Source organism: Physeter macrocephalus, chromosome 12, assembly GCF_002837175.3.
Source record: "Physeter macrocephalus isolate SW-GA chromosome 12, ASM283717v5, whole genome shotgun sequence".
NCBI classification, from domain to species: Eukaryota; Metazoa; Chordata; class Mammalia; order Artiodactyla; family Physeteridae; genus Physeter; species Physeter macrocephalus.
In genome coordinates this window covers 12,501,652-12,514,713 of record NC_041225.1, presented here as the reverse complement: position 1 = coordinate 12,514,713, position 13,062 = coordinate 12,501,652, and the positions used below count along the sequence as shown (strand labels likewise).

Here is a 13,062-nt window from a genome sequence, read left to right as displayed (position 1 = left end):
TTTTTTTTTTTTTTGCGGTACGCGGGCCTCTCACTGCTGTGGCCTCTCCCGTTGCGGAGCACAGGCTCCGGACGCGCAGGCTCAGCGGCCGTGGCTCACGGGCCCAGCCGCTCCGCGGCACGTGGGATCCTCCCATACCGGGGCGCGAACCCGGTTCCCCTGCATCGGCAGGCGGACGCGCAACCACTGCGCCACCAGGGAGGCCTTTGCTAGTATTATTAAAGTGCTATCATCATTCCCATTTCACAGATGGGGAAACTGTCCCCATACAGGAAGAGGTTATACCTGAGCCATGCCTTGGCATTTCCTGGGGTCCGCTCCCTCCTCATTGATCCCACACCTCACCTGGCGAACTTTTTTTCATCATCTGTTAGGATGAGGATGCCGTGCTTTTACCCAAGGACCGAAGTCACTCTCAAAACAGATCTGGATGGACCCTGGTTTCAAATGAATCAAGAGGCCCCGTGGTACACCTGACCCCAGGTCAACCACTGTACACACACACACACACACACACACACACACACACACACACACACGGCCTTCTCTTGGACTAGCAGGGGTGCCAACACTCAGATCCCAGGTTCCACACTGGAGCTCTTTGAGGAAACTGCTGCCATTCTGGGCTATAGAAAGGCCTCTTTTCTGTGCCCCTTTTTCCTTATCCTGGGGTTTCTTTCTGTGCCAAGGGCTTGAAATCCTGGCTTCCACAGCCTGCAACTTTCTCTGATCAACCATATCAGGTCCCCTAGCTCATGAACCCCAGAAGGGGCCTCAGACCAAGCCCAAAATTAAAGAAACAGACCTTGCTGCAAGAGACAAAGGCTTTCACTCCCTTCCACCATTTGAGCTTCTGGGTAGAAACAGGTTCAAGTGCTGGCCAACCTGTGAAGCTCCCAGCATCCCCTCCACAATGACTCCCGTGGCTTCGGAGCAAGCTCCTTACCGGGCAGGAGGCAGTCCTGCTGTGCTTCTGATCCCTTAGACCCCGTATCCTGCATGTGCAGTAAGCATGCCATCTTCTATTTATATAGGACTTAGCAGTTCCCAAAGCACACCCACAAATCCAGTCTTGTTTTTAATTGGTCTTGGCAACAATGCAATGAGGGAAGTAAAAAGTAGGTCAAGTGTTATGATCCCCATTTTAGAGCAGGGAAAATCGAATCCTAGAAAGGAATAAAGGCTTGTCTGGGAACAGTCCGTGGGTGAATGAGAAGCCAAGGTTTTTGGAACTGAGGTTTCCTGACTAGATGTGCTGATCAAGCACAGCTAGCGCTTGATTCGTGAAGGAGGTGTTTGGATTGTTAAGCAGCCTCCGAGTCAAAGAGCTCCGTCCCTCAGTCTCCTCATCTGTAAAATAACTCCCCAGTAAATGCCTGCCTGCTAATCTCCATTGCCTGCTAGATTCTGTGCACACATTCTGTCAGTCAGGCATGAACCACAAAGAGGAGTGAATTTGCAGTGGAACCGTCCACACAAAGCCCTCTTGCTGGAGTAGCAGAGAGGCTGGTCTGGCTTAGGTGTGCACCCTGTGTTCCTGCAACAGACCAAGACAGGCAGGCCCTCCTGAGATCCAAGTCCATGACCCTGGCCCCCAGCACTGGGATCCAGTCAGCCTGGGTAGCCTCTAGGTCAGGGACAAGCCCAGACTCTGGGCCATTCTGTTCTTGGGCATAGGCGTCTTTCCCCAATGATGCAATACTTTTGTAACAGACCACAGGTCAATTGCACTTTCCTGTTACCCACCAAGGAGTGGCTTGTAGCTCCGTCTCTCCAGGAATTCTGATGTACTGCAAGACTCTGCGGTTGAAATGGTTCTACCTTCCCTACGAAAGCCCCCGGTGTCAGAAAAGGAAGCATTCTCAGGTGACTAACGTGGGTCAGGGCTTCCCAGGGTCCAGCCACCCTGAGACGTGAAACAAACAACAGAGATACACTTTAGCTCAGGTTGTTTTTCTTTGGGAGGGGGTGGTGGGGTAAGAGAACTACCATCAGCTCCCCAACTCCTCCTCCCCCAGGTAAGCATACAGTGTAAGAGGGAAAATGCAAATTGAAGAGTTGCTAGCCTTTCCCCCACTTCCAACCTGATTGCTACCCCAAGTCTCCCCTGTTGGAAGTTCTGTAGCCCCCAGTTCTGCCAAAGTCCAGAGTCCTTGATGGGGTAGATGGACAAGAGTCTGGATGTCAGGGCCCCCATCACCCTGTAGGCTCCTCCCATTGTTTTTCCCCTTGAACTCTACATTTTGGCTCTGATGACTTATAATTGCCTGAAGCCCCCCAGCAGTGCTTTCTCCCCCTTTGGGGCCTCTGTCCCATCCTCCGCCCTTACCTGTCCCATCTCCCTCCTGCGACCCCATCTCCCTCCTGCGACCCCATGCGCCTGTTTGGAGGGAGACACCAAACCCTGTGCTTCCTTTATCCATGCACACATCAGCCCGTGATGTCCTTTTTCTGGAGGTGTGAAGACTGAGTCCCCGTGAGGATGAGGACACGCCCACCTCACTCACCTCTGGGCCCTCAGGGTCTAACGGAGCACCTGGTGGGGGTGGGTGGGGAGTGAATCTTCTTGGAGCAAATGTGCTTTAGGTCTCCAAGCCTGATTGGGGTGCGCCTGTTTGGAGGGAGACACCAAACCCTGTGCTTCCTTTATCCATGCACACATCAGCCCGTGATGTCCTTTTTCTGGAGGTGTGAAGACTGAGTCCCCGTGAGGATGAGGACACGCCCACCTCACTCACCTCTGGGCCCTCAGGGTCTAACGGAGCACCTGGTGGGGGTGGGTGGGGAGTGAATCTTCTTGGAGCAAATGTGCTTTAGGTTTTTGTTGGTTGGTGTGGCAGGGACCAGCCCACCTTGAGCTACCTGGCAGCTCTACTCCTTAGCGGCTGGGAAAGCACCAGGAAGTGCCCCTCTTCCTTCAGACACAGCTTGGACAGCACCAGGAGGACGCAGCCGGTTCTGACTCCTGTGCTGTGCCCGCTGCAGTGTGGCCGAGGACGGGGTGAGATGGCTGGAGTGAGAAAAGGAGGAGCAGCTCGCCAACACGAGGCAGAGTGGCCGGCAGACAAACCTCAGACGGCACTGCTGAAGCATGGACTCCCCCGGGAGCTTGTGGACCGGATGGACCGTACAGATGCAGGAAATGATTCTTCCCGTCACCCACCTGTGCCTTCCTGGACTGTCCCTTCTGGAATTTCATGTTGACTGACTGCTCAGTTTCCTTATGTGCTGTTCGGTGGCTTTTATGGGATTATTTAATTTAAGGCTTCGGTTGCAGGAGACAGGACACGCTTGAGCTAGCTTCGGCTGTGATGGGGAGTTTGTGAGACAGGACACGGCAGCAGGAAGTACAGGATCTCGTGAGAGATCCTAAGTGGGAACACTAAGGTGTTCATAACTAAGGTGTCTCATAACTAAGGTGTCTCATAACTAAGGTTATGAGACATGGAGGCATCATCGTCTATCAGCTGAAGGCCACTGCCTCCTCACCTCTGCGTCTCTCTGTCTGTCTGCTCCGTTCTTCTCTCCCGTAGAATCTGCTTCTCTCTCTGTATATCTGCCGAGAGTGGCCCCTTCTAGAGCTGATGGATTTCGAAGTCTTGGGTTTGAGAGCAGCTACACGTGGCCTGGCCTCTCTGCTTTTTACTTCCTTATTCCTGGCAGTGGGTTAGTTTGAAGCAGTTGGCCTCACAGGTCCAATCAGCTATGGCCTGGGGACAGAGTCGGGAGGTCGAAGGTGACTGGCCCTGTGTGTTGGGGTGCAGATGATGGGGGTAGTTCCCAGAAGAGGGGATCATGGGTTAAGCAGAGTCGGCACGTCTTGACCTTGACGGATGTGAACTTGTGCGTTTCAATGTGTGATCACTTATGAATGTTATGCTCGGGAGTCTTGTTTATCTGTAGCGACGTACGTGTGTGTGTGTCAGAGAGAGAGAGGCACCGTGTCCACACGTGGTGGCTTCCTATCCATTCTCTGATTTCATTTCTCCACGTGGCAGATCCTGTGCTATGGGTCAGGGACACAGCGGAGAACAAGGCAGACACAGTCCTTGCAGTGACCTGCCAGGGAGGCGGGTGTTGCACGGAGTATCACACAAATGAGTGTCTGAGCTGAGGTCTTCAGGGAGATGCTGGTAGACTAGTCAGCAGAGCGGGGGAGGGGAGGCAGTTCCATGCAGGGGACAAGCAGTGCCAAGGTCCTGAGGTCGGGGGAAGGGTGAATTTGAGGAATCAAAAGCAGGTCTGTGTGGCTGCAGTTCAGAGGACAAGGGGGTTGTTTTGCAAGCTCAGCCCAGACCTGGTGGCGTAGACTCTTAGGGATGCTGTAAGGGCTTTAGGGTTTGTCTAAGACCATGGGGAACGGCTCGAGGGTTTACAATCCTCAGAACTGTAAAACCGATGCCATCTCCTTTCACAACTCAAGTTCAGTGTCGTGGCCTCATGTCCCTAGAACGGCAGGAACCAGGTCGCCCCCTGGGTGTTGCTCTCCTGGCTGCAGTGGAGGGATTCCCCCAACTTCTTAGTCTTCCCACGGCACCTGCCTTGAGCCCGGCTAGTGGCCCAGACTTCTGTTTCCACATTATGACTTCCCTTTAGGACCCTGGGATCTCTCCTGCCAGGAGACCTCACCTGCGACCGTCTGAATCCAAGATAGGGGTTCTAATGACATCCAGCCTCAATATCTCACTCCCCCCATCCCACCCTGCTGCCCTCTTCCTTGTGCAGGGGGCTGGCCCAAGGCAGGTCAGTCACTGCCACTGGGTGCTTCAGAAGCACCCCGACCTCCATGGCCAAGGGGTGCCAGCCACCAGGAATCCCCAAATTCCCCAACGCCAGCTCTTCCCACAGCTGCCCGTCTTCCACCTCTGGGACAATCGGCTCCAGGCTTCCAAGGGGCTCTCTGTGCTCAAGGCCAGGCTCTGATCCCTCAGAGCTTTGCAGATTTGCAGGAGTGCTGGCAGGTCTGGAGAGGAGAGTTCTGGAGTTGGACCGGGCCCTGGGGGGTTAGAGGTGCCCACAAGCGGTCCTCTCACCCTGGATGTGCCCCGTGTCAGGGAAGCCCCAGCCTCTGCTCTGATCCACATGCCATCCCCGGGCCCTGATCGGTAGCCCAGTTTACCATCTCCTTACTGACCCCAGGCCAGGCCCCTGGTTCCCCAGGGGAGACATCAGACCCTTAGCCTGCGAGACTATAGCTCATGCTTAAATGATGCTTCCTGTGTCCTGAGCACGTTTATTAGCTCAGTCCTCACAACCCCTCTGCAAGGGGGGCCATAGTCTTACCCTCATTTTCCAGATGTTCCCAGAATCCCACAGATATAGTTCGTGAGGCCAGGGATCTGAACCTCCAGGCACCAGAGCCCGTCTCCCAGAGCGGCCCTCCTGATGTAATAACAGACACGCACCACTCCAGGTTGCCCCAAGGCCCAACTTTCCAGGTTTACAAAATTGAGTTCCTGATTCTTTAGCAAGAAAACATTTCTCTACAAAAGCTGCTTCAAAAATTCCCAGCCCCAGCTCAGAGGCCCTGGCATTCTAGGTGGTGAGGCCGGGCTGCAGAGAGCAGGAAGTGAGGCCCTGTGGGAAGTCCCTGCGGTTAGGGCACCAGGATGGGGCCCTGCCCCGCTCCAGCGCCCTGCACCTCCTGGCCTGGCTTTCAGACCCCACGGGCGGAGCCAAGGAATGAGCCTGGGTCCCAGAGACTGTGTGAGGGGACAGTGAACTGCTCCTCCCAGACCCCTCTGGAGAGGGTCCTGAATGAAGGACACTTCCTCAGGCGACTGGCCTGTCCTTCCCTGACAGAGGCTCCGGGGTGGCAGGATCAGGATGGGGGCAGCCACTAGGCTGGCCTCCCCTTCACCTGCGCCCTACGGCATCGCCTACAGCAGGGCCCTGCTTCAGTGCGCACAATTTATAAAGCATTCTAGTCTGCCCATCATTCCTTCTTCCAGCCAGCCCCTCCCCTGTGGCAGGGCAGGGAGTGACTGCTTCCTCTGCAGTTATCAGAATGAGGGCCTGGAGAACGGAAGGGGCGCATCCAGAGTCAGGCTGCTGCAGACCTGGGGACGAGACCCCGGACTTGGAGCCGGGCAGGAGCAGCCTGCCACTGTTCCCATGCATCCACCTGGGTGGTTTTAGAGATTCCTGAGTTGTCTGCTCCCTGCTGGCAGGGTCCAGGGCATGAAGCTAGCAAGCAGGTCAGTTCTGAATGGCAAAGAGGAAGAGAGGGTTGAGAACACAGAGTCTTCCAGAGAAGGTGGGGAGAGAGTATCTGACCTCGAAGACAGCATCATGCCAGGGTTGGGCATGGGGCCTGAGGGTAACTGGAGGAGGAGACGCATACACTCTACTCCCCAAGCCAAGCCCCAACCACATGGGCCACGATCCAACCACGATGATCCTACCCAAGGGCCTTCGTGCTTGCGGTCCCTCCACCTGGAACATTCTTCCCCTTCCTTAATCATTCAGGTGTCAGCTCCAGTATCACCTCAGAGAGACTTCCCCTGACCACTTTCCCTAAAATCGCACCCACCCCACGTCCCTGGAAAGCCTCACGTTTCTTCTTTCCCCTCTAGCACTTACCGCCATATGAAGTTAGTTTGTTTACTTGTTTCTTGTCCGCCTTCCCCATTAGAACATCAGGGACCTTCTGTGGCTTTCCCCCGAGGCCCAGAAAAGAACCTGGCACACAGGGTTAAGTCCACCCACGTTGTCTGGATGAAGGCGTGCATGCAGGCGCCAGTTGACGGTCGTTGGGTTTGGGTGGGCACAGCCCCACTAAGCCTGCTCAGCCCCTCCCACGTGACCTCCAGTTTTATGCAGGTAAGAACCAGTTTGACTTCTGTTAGCCTGAGTCACCTTTCCGGAAGCTGGGCTTGCCCACCTCCTTGCGGTGGCCAGCCCTGCGTGGGTATCTGGGAAGGCAGGCTGGGGCTTCTCCTCTCAATCTCCTCAGGGAATCAAGAAGGAGGGAGCAGCTCTGCCCTGGGAGGTGCTGGTGGCACAGGTGGGGCCTGGTCGCTCCTCCCTTCCTGTGCCAGAGCTCAATCTGGAGCCAGAGGCTGGAAGACCTTGGAACACCTCGTCTTCTACGAGGCCCTCCCCGTGGGTTTAGGTAAGTTCCTTCCACTCCTATTTTTCCATCTGAAACACGGGAATGAAAAGTATTTGCCAAATGCTCTCAGACACTGAGCTTCAAGGGGAATGTCCAGGGCATGGAGCTCTAGGCTTGTCTGGGAGACCTGGCCACTGTACAGACAACAGCCTCCATGGAGAGACCATGCAGATGCTCTGAGGCAGGGGCTGAGAGCCCCGTGCGTGCTGGGTGAGCAGGTGAACCGAGGAAGCATGCCTGCTGTGCAAAAAATCTTGAAGCCCTTGGAGTCACTTGGTCATTTCCCACTGTTGATAGAGATGCGGAAAATTGGAGAAATGTTTCTGTAAAAAGAGAGAAAGAACAGTGTGAGCTGAATGAGAAATACTAATAGAATCTGTTCCTCAACCGTAGATCTGAGGGGTAATAGGGAAGGGTAGGGACTGTGGAGAATTAGGGGTTGTCACTAGTCAGTTCCACCCAGTTCCAGGCGGGTTTTTCCATGAGAATGCAGGTCCAAGTGGCCAGAATTTCTCATTTTTCTTCTTTTTTTTTTTCCCGCACCATGCGGCATGTGGGATCTTAGTTCCCCAACCAGAGATGGGACCTGCGCCCCCTGCGGAGGAAGCGCAGAGTCTTAACCACTGGACCGCCAGGGAAGTCCCAAAACGTCTCATTTTTCAAAAAGAATCAGATATTCTGATTTTGTGATGTGTAGCGTTCTGATTAAATACAACAATAAAGTGAGAAAATAAAATATTTAATCTACGAGCTACTGGCTTGCAACCTCTGGTTAAGTAAGATACATGAGGGGCAGAGAAAAGATCTTAAGGTTGGTGGTCTGAAGGTCCAGTTTTTAATTCTAAGTTGGCCTCTAATGGGTAAATTATTTCTCCTACCTGGGTCTCACTTTCCTCAATGTCAAGAGGAGGCTGACAAACTCGGGGTTTCAAGGACACAGTAATAACTAATACTTCCACAGTGCTTACTACAAGCTGGGCATTCTGCTGAACTATTTACATGGTTTACTTCATTTAATTCTCACAATAACCATATGAGGAAAGACTATTATGGTTCACATTTTCAAAAGAGGAAACTGGGGCATAGAAGGTTAAATAATTTGCCAAAGGCCAGACAGCCAGTATAAGCGGAGGAGCTGGGCTCGACAGCAGACAGTCTGTCTCCAAACCACTGGATATGCTCTAGGGGTATGGGGACCAAATGAGATCAGAGAGCGAGAAGTGCATTGTAAACCACAGCAGTGATTCCAGGAGCAGCAAACCTTCGCCCTTCCCCCAGTGGGTGTAACAGTCTCCAGTGGGGTGCGTTAAACTGTTAACCCATGGTCTTACGTATTTTTCAAATGTGTAAGGGAAGATGCAACTCTCAGAGTCAGACAGGGATATGCTGTGAAGGAATCACTATACTTATAAAAGGTTCATTCCAAAAGATTTTAAGCTGGCACATAGTAGGTGCTAAGCAAAGTGTATAACTTGAACTGGATTGAATTCAGGAGACAACTGCATGTTAGTCCAGTGAAGACACCATGTCTCCTGGGAGGAGGAACCACATTCTCCATCTAACGCCAGGAACGTGGGTGGTACCACTGACGCCAACTAGAGAACGGGGATCTGGGAAGAGAGAACCCAGTGAGATTCATGGTTTGACAGAAGAGCTGGGAAAGTGAGGACAGAGACAGGATGAAGACGGAACCACCCTGTGTGTGTTCTGCATTACCCTGGACAAGCCATTTACGTCACTGGACCTCTGTTTCCTCTCTACACTGCTGACTTTATAGCTAATGTGTGTGAAGGAGGGGGAGGCGGTGAAGAAGTGACAATGAAAAGGTAAATCCTTCCTACGACCTAAGTTTGAAAACAATTTTAAGCTACTGAATGTTGACCATATCTTGATTACATAGTTGAGGGAAATTAAATATGAATGGCTTAACTAAAAATTAACTTGATTAGAATGAGGGTGATTGATCAATATTATATCGGCTATAGTCTCTGTCCTTGAGTGGAAGACTCACTAAGGTTTGGGGGTCCTCTGGTGTGCTTTGCCTATATGTCTATTCATCTAATAAAATGGACAACATCTCTGCTACTAGGCTAATTGGCAAGGTACAATGATTGATAGTTAATTGTGCCTGCAATTTGCAGCACTAGCCACGAGATGGTGCCAGTATGTTCTAAGGGTTTGTATGATAAGGCAATCATCTGTTTTCCAGGGACTGAGGGGTTTCCTATGATGCAGGGCTTTCAGAATTAAAACCAAGAAAATCCTGGGAAAACTAGGGCAATTGGCCACCCTAGTCCATAACAAGGTAAAGAGGTTTCTCTTTAACCTATGTAAGGTCTTAGAATCATCTTTTCTTTACTAGCAAAAAACCTCCTGAAATTTCCAAACAGTTATAGAATAAATCATTGCTCTGTAAGATGTGAGTTCAAACCAAAAGGAACAGCACAAGAACAAATATAATTCTTGTTCCTGTGCAATGAAGCAGAGAAGAAAAAATGTCACCTGCCTCTCTGGCAGACTGCAGTGTAGGAAGAACTGGGTTCAAGTCCTGGCTCAGCCAGGACCTGGGGCAAGTGATTTAATCTTTCCGAGCCTCGATTTCTTATTCTACAAAGTGAGTATAAGTATATCCCCACCTTGAGACTTGGGGTACATATACCCGCCTTGCACAGCTATATGAGGACTAAATAAGATCTGTATGAAAGCGTAGGACACAGAGGCCGAAACACTGCAGGCAAGAAACAGGGTAGTCCCCTCCCCCAAGTTCCTGTCCTTCCCCTTCTCCTCCTGCCTGCAGAGAAGCTGCCTTACAAAGCTAATCAATCATCAAAGCCCAGAAGGCAAGAGTAAACATGTACCTTGGAAAAACATAAGATAACTAGGTAAATAATGGCTTTCAATGCAGATCCATATCAAACCCAGAAACTGCTGGAACAAAGATCATCTTGGAAAACTCTGAACCTCAGAAGGGATTCACAGTGAGTTTACCATTTACATCTGGGAGGAGAGCAAGCGTCTTGTAAAGCAGCAATCAATCACAGTTGGCTTTATACACAGTCTCTTGATGTTTACCAGCCAGGACAGGCAACTCGGTCATTCTGATGGCTGCAGCTTGGTGGGCAGAGATGCCCAGGAGAGCACCTGTCTCCAAACCTGACCTGCTGCTGTAGGGAGCTTCTAATAAACTAACAGATTTGGTTAAAATTGACTTGGCTGCCTGGCAGGGCAGGGTAGGTAGAGATGGACGAAGAGAAGACAGCAGATTATACTATGGGGGCTTGTATTTCTCATCCTTTTTCCTCCTCTTCGTATTAATATATTTAGTCATCTCTTGGGGAGAGGAACGGAAGCCTTTGTGCCATTATCTCAGTAAAAATGTACAACGTTTGGACAGTAGCACTGCCTGCGTTGTGTCGTATGTGCTGTAACACTCAGGCGTTCAAGAATTGGCTGAAGATTCTGAATATGAGATTTAGCCATTACGATGTAAGGTGCACACCTGTCCACCCTAGCCTGTTGCTTAAGTGTTTCCCAAGGACACTTGGATGACAACAAATGCAGCTCCAGGAGGCACAGCTGGAAATGGACCAAGATTCATTGATGTTTCCTGATAAACGGGATTTATTGGTAGAGACTGTTTCTTGGGAGGGGGATGGGACCTGTGGGGTGAGCCATTCGGGCTGAGGAGGAGGAAATTTGGAGTTGGGAAAAGTGGGGACAATTTCTGTCTGGAAAGACGAAAGAACACTCAAAGCTCCCTGTCCCCTCAGGGTGCTAGAGCCAGGAAGAGCCCGTCTCTTCCCAACTTCGCACTCAGTGATGTGGGTGGCTTGAAATCATCCGTGGTGGGCGTATCTACACCAGAGAAATTGGCAAATGCTACAAGTCAGAACTCCTTTTGGAGATCCCGCTGTCGACATCCACTGCCAAGATCAGGGTTACACCGCTGCCCTGCTTTCCGGTTCAGTCACCCCAAAACTTCGTCCAAGTCTAATCCATCTGGCCGCCGTTCCCAGGATGGTCTTAATAAAACAAATATGACAGTGTCACCCTCTGATTCAATTTTCTTTTCGATAAATTCCCTGCTCCTTCAAGTGGAATTAAAGGCCCCTCCTTCCCTGGTTCCTGCTCAAGTTGTCAATCACGTCTTTGGGGAGACTCATGGGGCTCGGGGGCGGGGGAAGATGCAGTTTGTATTTTATCTCCCACTGACTAGGAAGGGCCCCCTCCACCAGACAACTCAGGTTTGGGCTGGGACCCTGGAGCGTGAAAAGTGAACGGAAATGGATTTCCCGAAGCCCAGTTCTGACTCATCTCAAGCCCCGTTTGGGTGAAGTCACCTGGGGCTGCCGTGCTCCTTGGCCTCCGTGCCCAGAGGAGGCAAAAGTGTATTGTCTCTGGGTACACACAACATCATCCAGAGCCTCAAATCGTCCCCACAGTTTTTGCTACACAGTGTCCAGCAGTTAATAACAAGTAATGAGGCATACGCAAGACAATGTGTGTACCGGAGAAAAACCGACAATAGAAAGAGACCCGGTGGGCGTTCAAATAATGGAGTCAACAGGGGCAGCCTTTGTAAGAACCCTGAATGAATAATAGGATCAAGGGTGTAAAGGACAAGATTGCAACTTTGGGCAGAGAACTAGAAACTCTACAAAAAAGGAAGCAAATGGAAATCCTAGAACTGAAAGATGCCATTAACTGAAATTGAGAAAGAGCTCGCATGTATTGAACACTTCCTATGTGGGCAGACTGTACCGAACACTTTACTGACATCGACAATGAAGGTTCACCCACGTGGTCTCCATGGAGCCTGTCTCGTGTCACTCCTAGGACCCGGACTTAGCCTGGCTGTCCTGTTTCCCTTTAAGTGGGCCTTAGTCATTTCTGTTGTCACAGGTGTCTAGCAGGGCAGGGCTCGGCACGTAGCAGGCGCCGCTATAGCTGTGATGCCTGGTGCCCGGGGAAAGCACAGGGTGCTGATTGGGAAGCAGAGTTCACTCCATGGCGCGGTCATTAACCGTAATTCGGGAAGCAGGGTGAAGAGTGAGTACTAGAAGGGGGAATACGTTTAGTCAGAGATGTCCCGTGGGTGGGCAGACATCACAGGGACGCCGACTGATTTGATGAGACGGAGCCAAGAGTGGAATTGTGGCCAGAAGCGTGAGGAAAGGGAGGGCGATTCTCCTCCCCATTTACTTCCTCCTCTGCCCCCTCCCGTTTCCCCCCCACCCCGCCACAGGAGTGAATCGCTCCCTTTCGGAGTCAAGCAGGCTTGCTGGGCACGTTGCCAGGGATCAGGGCATTGTGACTGTCCCCTCCCACTTTACCTGGGGTGATGAATCAGACATCATAGCTCCCTATTGTTTGAGAAGCTCCTACGTGCCAAGGTCGGGGCTAAGTACCTCATTTGCAACGTCTCCATCCTCAAAGCAACCCGAGACAAGGCTTCCTTCTATTATTAGCCCCATCTACCGGATAACGAAACTGAGACTTGGAGAGCTCTGGCACGTCGTCTGCGTGGCCCAGCTCGTAACTGACACAGGAGGATGCAGCCCGAAGTCGGCCTGACTACATAGCCTGGCCCCAGGGACTCTCGCCCGCATGTCCAGAAAGACTTGTCAGGTCACAGAAGGAAAAGGTTACAGATCTAGGAGATGGGGTTGGGGGGAACCCAACCTCTGCCCTCAGGGAGAAACCTGTCTCTTAGAATTTGGGCTGGGAACGGAGGAGCATTTACCCAGGCACTGCAGTGTGGGCAGGACCTTGACCCCTTGGTCTCACCTTGGCAAGTCACTGCTCTTCTTCAATATGTAAGGACAGGGGCTTCCCTGGTGGCGCAGCGGTCGCGCGTCCGCCTGCCGATGCGGGGGAACCGGGTTCGCGCCCCGGTCCGGGAGGATCCCACATGCCGCGGAGCGGCCGGGCCCGTGAGCCATGGCCGC

The 13,062-nt window shown here is 52.0% G+C and overlaps 2 long non-coding RNA genes across 2 annotated transcripts in view; one reads left to right on the top strand and one right to left on the bottom strand.

Annotated features, from left to right (window-relative positions):
• LOC129392615 (uncharacterized) overlaps positions 1-979 on the bottom strand; it is a 7,750-nt gene extending 6,771 nt beyond the window's left edge. Inside the window, exon 1 of the long non-coding RNA XR_008618792.1 lies at positions 806-979. This is a non-coding gene — a long non-coding RNA (uncharacterized lncRNA). The remainder of the gene's footprint in view (positions 1-805) is intronic.
• Positions 980-6,974: 5,995 nt separating this feature from the next.
• LOC129392632 (uncharacterized) lies at positions 6,975-11,142 on the top strand. Its single transcript, XR_008618840.1, has 3 exons — positions 6,975-7,114; positions 10,020-10,092; positions 10,885-11,142. It is a non-coding gene; the product is annotated as an uncharacterized lncRNA (long non-coding RNA).
• Positions 11,143-13,062: the final 1,920 nt, after the last annotated feature.